The sequence below is a fragment of the Microtus oregoni genome, unplaced genomic scaffold (assembly GCF_018167655.1).
Source record: "Microtus oregoni isolate MIOR12 unplaced genomic scaffold, Mior012 000045F_ref0000178, whole genome shotgun sequence".
Taxonomy (NCBI): Eukaryota; Metazoa; Chordata; class Mammalia; order Rodentia; family Cricetidae; genus Microtus; species Microtus oregoni.
This window is the reverse complement of record NW_024543219.1, coordinates 8,513,971-8,523,761: the sequence shown is the minus strand read 5'-3', so window position 1 is coordinate 8,523,761 and position 9,791 is coordinate 8,513,971.

Below are 9,791 nucleotides of genomic sequence, written 5' to 3'. Positions count from 1 at the left end.
GTTTTAGTTTTCTATCCCCATAGTCTCTCCTTTACCCTTTTCTCCCATCTCCTCCCATTTTAATTCTCCTAGTATCCCTGTCTCTCCACAACAACATATTCTATCTTTTATTCCTTCAGAGAATCTCATTCCCCCAGTCCTTTACTTGGTATCCAACCTCTGTGGTTATTTGTAAAATAACACATATGTTGAAAGCTTAAAAGCTAACATCTACATATGAGAGAAATCATACAATATCTTTTAGGATCTATATTACCTCAGCTGAGATGATATTTTCTAGCTTTATCCATTTACCTGAGAATTTTATGATTTTTAAGAGGTGAATAATATTTCATTGTCTAAATGTATCACATTTTCATTATCCATTCATCAGTTTGTTGACATCTAGGTTGCTTCCTGTGTCCAGCTATTATGAATAGAGCAACAATGAACATGAATCAGCAAACGTTTCTGTATTTTTTTTATATATCTAAAAATTGTTTACCTAGATCTTGAGGTAGATTAATTTCTAGCTTCCTAGGAAACCACCACACTGATTTTCATAGTGGCTAGAGAAGGTTGCACTCCCATCAGCAATGGATAAGTGTTACCTTTCCCTACATCATTGAAAGCACATGGTTTATTTTATTGATCTCGGCCAACGTTGTAAGAGGTAGAACAGTATCCCTAGCCAGATTCCCAACAAACTGTCCATGTCTGCCTAGTCCAACCTTGGAAGAGGGAACAGAGCACCCCCAGCCTGGCTCACTAGCACATGGCCATCAGTCGAGAGGCCAGTCGTGGAATAGTGGGTGCATCTTCTGCAGCCTGGATCTGCTGGGCATGGGCAGACCTAATGAAGTCATCTGTGAAAGAGAGTGCACAATTTTCCAACCCTAGATCCCAGAGAATGGCTTGCCCTGGGAAGTACAGTCATGGGAGAGGTTGGGGCAGCTCCACCAGCCTGATTCCCCATGAGATGGTCAGCCCAAGAGAAGTCTGTCATGGAAAAGCAGTGTGCCACACCCCTAGCCTGGCTCGCCAAATACTCTCCAGTCCAAGGTAAGCCAGGAGTTGAAGAAGGGGAACAACTTACTTGGCCTGTCAGTCACTGGGAAGGCTATCCAAAGAAGAGGTGGCACAGATTATTGTCAAGGGCAGAGACACCCAGGTATGCCACCCCAGGGCCTGTCCTTTACTGTGGAGACCAGCTGTGGATGATTGGTGTCACAACTTCCCCAGCATTTTTCCTAAGGGGTGGTTCAGCCCTGAGTTTATCATATGTGGAAGATAGGGGCACAGCATCCCAGGCCTAGCTCTACAGGACCTGTTGTGACCAACCATGGAAGATAGGGGTGCAGCTTCCCCCTACTCTCTCTGCAGGGCCTGTTTAGTCCTGTTGAGGTCAATCATAAAGATGTGGGTACAGATCCCTTGGCTGGCCCTGCTGAATCTGGCCATACAGAAACCAGTTCTGAATGAAGTGTGCATACTATAGGAATACTGGCATTCCATGTCCTGTCATTGGACAGCTGTGGAAGGAGGGATGTAGCTTCCCAAGCCTGAACTCTGCAGGGCAAGGTAGGACCTGGGGAGGCTAGTCATGGAAGAGGGGCACAGGTAATCCTTGGAAGAGGGGCACAGCTTCCATCACCTGGCTTCCCATTCTATGGCTGGCCACTGGGATTTCTGTCATAGAGGAAGGAGCACAGCTTGCCTTGCCTGGCACCACAATCCATGTTCTGTCCTGGAAAGCCAGTTGTGAATACAGGGTGTGACTCCCCCAGGATCTCAGGCCCTGTGGAGGAGTCTCAGACCAGGCATCGAAGATGGGGCAGAGCTTTCACACAAGACACAGCAGTTACTGGCCAGTCCTGGAGAGGCCAGCCATGGAAGAGGAGAGGCAGATTCCCTATCTTGACTCCCCATGTCCTGTTCATCCCTGGGGAGGCCATTCATGGAAGAGGGGTGTGAAGCATCTCTGGCTGGGCTCTCCTGGTACTCTTCTGTCCATAGCAGGCCAGCAATCAATGAAGGGTATAACTTGCCTGTCCTGTCAGTCCCAAGGGAGGACATGCATAAAGAGGTGGCATAATTCCTCAGCCAGGCTCCAGATGTCCTGTCTGGCCCAGCAGAGGCTCACAATGGAAGAGGGGACATAGCATATCAGGCATGACATCATAGGTCCTAGCCTGCTACTAAAGGACTGTCAGACCCTGCAGTGGACAGTCATGGAAGATAGCGGTGCAGCTTCCCCACTTTGGATCCCCAGGGCTTGTTTGGCCCTGAGATATCAGCATTAAAACTGGGATGTCAGGGTGACTGGCATGGCTCTCCAGAGACTCTCTCACCATACTGAGGCAGTTGTGAAGAGGGGAGCACAGCTTACAGGGCCTGGCTTCCCATGTCTTGTCTGTCCCTGCCTAGGACAGCTGTGAAAGAGGGCAGTGCAACTTCCCCAGCCTGACTCCACAGTACAGGGCAGGCCCTGAGGAGACCAGTCTTGTATAGGGGTGCAGCCCATCCACATAAGAGTGGGCACAGCAATTTGTGTCTCTGTCTCTGTCTGTCTTCATCGCCCGATCAAAGTTAATCTCCAGGAGGATGACTTTTGTCTTTCTTTGGGTTTACCTTCTTATTTAGCTTCTCTGGGATCCCGAATTATAGGCTCAATGTCCTTTATTTATGGCTAGAAACCAAATATGAGTGAGTACATCCCATGTTCCTCTTTTTGGGTCTGGCTTACCTCACTCAGGATAGTGTTTTCTATTTCCGTCCATTTGCATGCAAAATTCAAGAAGTCAGAGACCCAAATCGGAACACGGGACTGAAATCCCAAGGTCCAAATCAGGAGCAGAAGGAGAGAGAGCACAAGCAAGGAACTCAGGACCACGAGGGGTGCACCCACATACTAAGACATTGGGGATGTTCTATCGGGAACCCAACAAGGCCAGCTGGACTGGGTCTGAAAAAGCATGGGATAAAACCGGATTCGCTGAACATAGCGGACAATGAGGATTGCTCTGTGTGTTGACTCTTATAAGAACAATGAAATTTGTGATTTGATTTTAGGTCTATCACACAGTAGGGAACTCTTGGCTGGTTCTGTAAACTTGGTTAAGAGCCCAATGACTGAGGCCATGGTGATGTAATATGGAAATATGTCTTATTCTAGAGACTGGAACCTTTGCTTGACATCACAGCCAGAGTTCATAACATACCTTGAGGTCACTTAAGACATAAGGCTGCTCTCCTACTGTGTACTCAAATTGATTGTTTAGCCAACTTTTAAGAGAAAAATGTAACAATTACCACTACTTTCCTTGGTCTTCCTACATAGCCACCTTTTACATACTAAACTAATACTTAATTGTAATGTTAAATTATGTCTTCTTCTGTGCCCCTGATCCAGAACAATTCATGTATATCATTTGTATAAAAGAGCAAACATAAAGAGGTTGAAAACACTTCTAAATGAGTATCCACCAAAACAGTTGGGCACAGCCAGCATTACTGGGCAATCATGGTATTTGTAATTTTTTTTCCTGTCTGGGTGAATTGGGTTCAGTTGCACTCATTACCTTAATCCCTTCTAAGACTCCATGAATGATTTCTGTAAAGTACCCCACTCCTTCCCCATGTGATTCTTATGGGGAAATTCAATAAAAGAGAGAGCAAGAAAAGGGGCAGACACACAAATTCACACATAGGGACACATGTAGGGACAGACAGACATCGGGACAGACAAAGACTCACACACACACACACACACACACACACACACACAAAACCAGACAAAGGGACAGGCAGACTTCTTCAGAAAAGCACAGATTTGGAGGGAAGACAGGGAACATGGAGAAAATTCAAACCTGGAAATGACTCCCAGTGGAAGTGCTTTTATTTCCTTACTGCCATGCTGATGCAGTATTGGTGACTCTGAGTTAATCACTGATGTGGTGAATCCACACAATAGGCCCTCTGTTGTTGATTTGTTAAAATTACATGGCATCAAGCTGCCTTCTACGTACTCTCCCTGACACCTATACATTTGAGCAACTGGGATCCCTAATGAGAGAGGCTTCTTTAGGAAGTGGGCTCTGCTGACTGCACAGACTCACACCTGGCCAAAGTTTAGAGAATACATAACTGTGCAGTTCTCAGACCTCAGCAGGACACCTGAACCACAACACGCTGCAAGGCTCAGGGACTACTTTGGAAGTGAGAGGCAGAGGTTGAAGATTGTTTCTGTGAAATGGTGTCCAGGACACAATGTTAATCATACACAGGAAGGGACTCATAAGGCCCCACCCTCAGTGAGGGACTTTGCTCACTTAACATGTGCTGGTGATGGAATGTCATAAAAAGTAAAGAGGGAATGCAGGTAAGCAGCCACAGTTTAAATCTACGGATGTTAAGGCCAATAGAGTAGCTCGGGTGGTGTTTTTACTCATGTGAGAGCAGTGTGAGAATGGAAACCTCAACATGACTGGTTTGTGCCTTGGAAAATCCACTAAAATTCATTGAACTCCAGTTTCCAAAACTGCAATTGCTGGCCCAGATACCCAGAAATGGGCTCAACCTGGACTTTTGGAAGATTTCTGGAGCATAGATAAATCCAACATTCCTTAAAAACTTGTGAAGCTACTTCCTCTTCTCAAAGGGGTCATTTCTCTTCTCACTGGCAGTAGGAAGAGTTGACTATCTGTGGTCATTATCTATTACTATAACAAGGTACAGACTAGCCTCCAGGTCCTTCAGTAGCACCAGTACCCACTGGACATGTCAGAGTCCATGCTCGTGTTCTAGGTCTTCTACCCTGCTCCCTACCCTAAACTCCCTCTAGTTCAGAAGCATCCCTCTCCCAGCTTCTCATTCTCTTTCTAAACCTATCTCTCTGTCTCCCCCTGTCTCTATGTTCCTCTCCCTCTCTCTGTGTCTCCTCTTCTGTCTCTCTCTATCTGCCTCTCTGCTCTGCTTCTGCTTCTATCATAGGCAGGTGCAGTTGACTATGTTCAGCCAACATCTATTTCTGCTCTGAGTGATTTGATATGCCGCTGTCTATTCTATCTCTGATAGCTATAATAGAAGTTTTCTCCTTAAACATGTCACCAAGAGGTCATGCCATCAGCTTGTACAATACAAGGAAACAGTTTAAAATATTTTCATAGTACATTTTAATGAAAAGCTACTAAAAACTTATATACAAAATTCAATATATACTGTATCAATTTTCAGAGAAATATTTAACATTAAAATTTCTAATTTTTTTCTGAGAGTAAGTACGAATTTTATTTTATTAATTATTATTATTATTATTATTAAAAATTTTCACCTCCTCCCCTCCTATTTCCCTCCCCCTGTCCTCATTCCCCCTCCCCTTCCCTCTCCAGTCCAAAGAGCAGGCAGGATTCTCTGTCCTGTGGGAAGTCCAAGGTCCTCCCTCCTCCATCCAGGTCTAGGAAGGTGAGCATCCAAACAGACTAGGCTCCCACAAAGCTAGTACATGCAGTAGAATCAAAACCCAGTGCCATTGTCCTTGGCTTCTCAGTCAATCCTCCTTGTCAGCCATGTTCAGAGAGTCCGGTTTGATCACATGCTCCATCAGTCCCAGTCCCGCTGGCCTTGGTGAGCTCCCATTAGATCAGCCCCACTGTCACAGTGGGTGGGCGTACCCCTCGCGGTCCTGACTTCCTTGCTCAAGTTCTCTCTCCTCAGTGGTAAAAAACAATGACATCTTGAATTTTGCATCCAAATGAATGGAAATAGAACACACTATCTTAAGTGAGGTAACCCAGACCCAAAAAGATGAATATGGTATGTACTCACTCATTAGTGGATTCTAGCCATAAATAAAAGACATTGAGCCTATACTTCGTGATCCTAGAGAAGCTAAATAGGAAGGTGAACCCAAAGGAAAACATGTAGTTATCCTCCTGGATATTGGAAGTAGACAAGATAGCCAGGCAAAAATTGAGAGCTTGGGGGTGGGGGTGAGGTGGGGGTAAGGGGAGAGGGAGAGAGAGAAGTGAGAAGGGAAGGATGGGGAGAACTTGGGGGGATAGGATGGCTGGGATGGAGGAAGAGTGGATATGGGAGCAGGGAAGGATATATCTTAATTAAGGAGCCATTTTAGGGTTGGCAAGAGACTGGACTCTAGAGAAGTTCCTAGGTATCCAAGGAGATGTCCCCAGCTAATTCCTTGAGCAGCTGAGGAGAGGGCGCCTGAACTGGCCCTATCCTATAGCCACACTGATGAATATCTTGCATATCACCATAGAACCTTCATCTGGCAGTGGATGGAGATAGAGACAGAGACCCACATTGGAGCACTGGACTGAGCTCCCAAGGTCTAAATGAGGAAAATTTCTAAATTTTATAAAATATTTCTGACAGATTGTCACTTGAAAGCCAATGTAATAACATCATAAAAACATCATTTTTAAAGATGTCTAATATCTTTAATTTTTTCAAAATAACGTACAACAGGTTAATAGGTTTTTTAGACTACTACAAAAGGAGGTGAATTAAGAAGGAACTAGATTACTATATGCTACCAGAAATACATTATAATTTATTTTATGATATATTTTGATAGTATTCTTTCTTCCCCTGAAGTATATTCCACATAAAACACAGTTTTAAAATCATGCATTCTGAATACAATTGAGCTCATTTAAAGGACCAGGTATTTTAATTGTACATATATACATACATAAACCCCACACACATATGCCATGTTGATTTTTATATTCTAACCCTAGCTGAGCCTCTTAGCATCAACAATTCTCAGTGGAATTTTTCATTCCTGAATGTTGAACAATAGGGTGCCAAGGAACCCATACATATCTATATTTGTATTCATAAAGATGTGGCAAACTCGGCATCTAATATTTGTTATCTTTTATTACAAATGAACATCTCCACTCAATTTCTGGAAATCTCATGAAATTCATTCTATGCAGAAATTGATTTCAATATTTTATCGGATGGCAGAATAACGAATTTATTGACCTCTTGGAAATACTTTTGACCCTTTGCTACTTTCAACTTTCCATTACAGTTCCTTAACCTCCTTAGAATTCCACACAACTAAGAGGCTTCTGATCAAGGATTAAGAGAGAAAGTCCAAGTAGCAAAGTGTTTTTGTTTATCTTTCAGAATTTATCAGTATGTTCCACTAGATAAAGTCAAATTCCTACTGAATTGTGTATCCCCTTGAGTTGTGTTCTCTCTCTGGGGATGCATGTACAGTACATGTTTTAAAAGGTGAATGAAAGTTGAGCAAGCTTTACATGTACTGAAAGCATAATAAGGTCTATAGAATTAGATAAGATTTAATGTTTTAGTGTCTGGCCAGTAATTCAAGGAACAAAACACTATATGTAATTTATCTGCAAAAGTGGTGAAAGATGGATGTTATGTCTCCCTCCCTTTTTTAATAACTCACTTAGTCCAACTGATAATGTCCACATGCACTTGGCTGTGGGGGATCCTACTGGAAGTCTTACTCCTTAAGATAAATGACACAAAAATGGGATGAGGACAAGTTAGGGGATGGGATGGAGGCAGAGGACAGGGATGGGGAAGATACGAGCAACATGGATGATCTGAATTACATACATTAAAATGTCAAAGAGTAAACTGAAAATATTCTTCAAACAATAAAATGAAAAAAACCTCAAAAAATATTTCTGACACTTGATGACAGGAGCTCCTCATGGGTTGTTCAGCAGAAACTAAAAAGAAAAGCAAGAATTATCAGTAGTATCAAGAACATCATTGGTAGCATCGTCAAGATAAGCAGTAACAGAGGCATCACCCATAGAATCCTATGTAGTGTCATGTCACAATGAGTATCATTGTATTTGAGAATGGTGAGAATGTGGAGTCTTGTTTCATTGGTTTTATTCTCAGAGGTTGTTTCTTTTGGGGTGTTTGTTTCCAAAATAATGCTGTCCACATAAGTCACAGTGAATGGACACAGAAAAATAAAAACTAATATCTAACAGTTACATTTCCCTGCTTAGCCATTCAGAAAATACAAGTTTCACATTAACAGTGAAAATCATTTCCTCATTCCAGCATGGGAGGCAACTGTGTGCTTACCAACTTTACTTGATCAGTTTGGTTGGACTAAACTGATTTTGTTAATTTTATGTGATGCATTTTCAATATGACTAGAAAAGATAATCATTTTTTTCTAGTTATAGGTAATATCTAAAGAGTCCTATACAAAGTATGAAATTTATTTATCATCATGCATATTAGAGCCAAAGAGAATTGGATTTCCCGCACAGAAATATTTATCTATTTTAAGCCATTGGTGTGGTCTAACTTACCTTGTTAAGCTCCTTTAACTTTAACTGTGCAGGATTTCTAAATTAGGTTCCATATCCACGGCATCGTCAAAGCCACCAACTGCAGCAACCACATTGACGATGTTAGGAGGAGCAAGGATGTGGTTACTGCCCAAAGTGGAAAAACCATGACGGGAGTATTCGCTGCATAGCTGATCCGGTGAGTAGGACTTGAAGCAAGAACCCGCATATGAGCATTCTGAGGGTCCAACGTGTCACCTGGGATACAAACAAGAGCAGATTTCTGGTCAGTAGTGAAGCTAAGACACTGTGTTCTCTTCTAAGCAGGTATCAAGAACAGGGTCAGAATGTTGCACAGGGTCCATGGTGTCACCACTGTGGCTACCAGGAGCAAGGTCAGGGACAGCATGTGTTCTCCCCCTTGCATGCCCAGTATAAGTACCTAGAGGAGGTGTGTGATCCACGCTGGTGTTGTTAACAGTAGTCTCCTCAGAAGACTGACGATTGTCACCTCTTTCACTAACGCTGGTGGTGTTAACAGTAGTTTCCTCGGATGACTGACGATTGTCACCTGTTTCACTAACATGAGAAGTTGATGTGGCATCGGCATGGGCAGGAGGCTGGGGCACAATGTCATGCATATTAGGTGGAGGAAGGAAACCTTCTCCCTTCTTTGTTTCAACCTTTAAGGAAATTTTGAGATGTTAGATTTCATTGAAAATTTCACTTATTTTTGTTCATTTTAGAACTTATCTGTTAATGTCAGGGTCTTGATTTAGAGTCCCCAAATGTTTGTTTTCTCAGGCTAATTTTATCACTATAACCGCTGATATCCTGAAACTTTTGCTTCCATTGGTTTAGTCAAAGGCCCAGAGTTTGAGAATCTTAAAAGGGGATTCAGCTTTATGCCTTCTTTTCTACTGTTCTTTGCTACCTCTCTATAATGGAAAGATGGGAAAAAAAGACACAATGTGTCCTCTCCTGTCTTTATGACAAGGATTTTACATTCCATCCAGATTAAGAGAATGTGACAATCGGGGGCTTTGGAAACAAAAAGAAACTCGCTCTTCTGCACCACACTACTGCTTTCCCCATGGCTTTCACAATTGCCCATTAGGTTCCCGGGATAACAGAATAGTGAGGGTGACTTTTGAAATGCATGAATAAAGTGTGCCACTACCCACAGTGGATGGGAATTATGGAGCTGAAGGAAGGGTTCTGGGAGATGCCATCCAAACTCTTACTCCTTAGCTATGACTGTTTTTATATATGGCTGATGAATGCGATGGCCTGTTCCAGCATCTCTGTGCTGGCTTGAATGAGAACAGACTCATGTACCAGGTTTGAGCAGGATTTGTGCTACTTATGTGAAAAACTCAAACGTTCCAAAGCTTACCCAACATGATCAAACAATGTAACGTGGAGATGGTAAACAAAATAGCTTGAGAAGCATTGTTTGTAAAGGAAAGCAGATGAGGAAGTACACATACTACA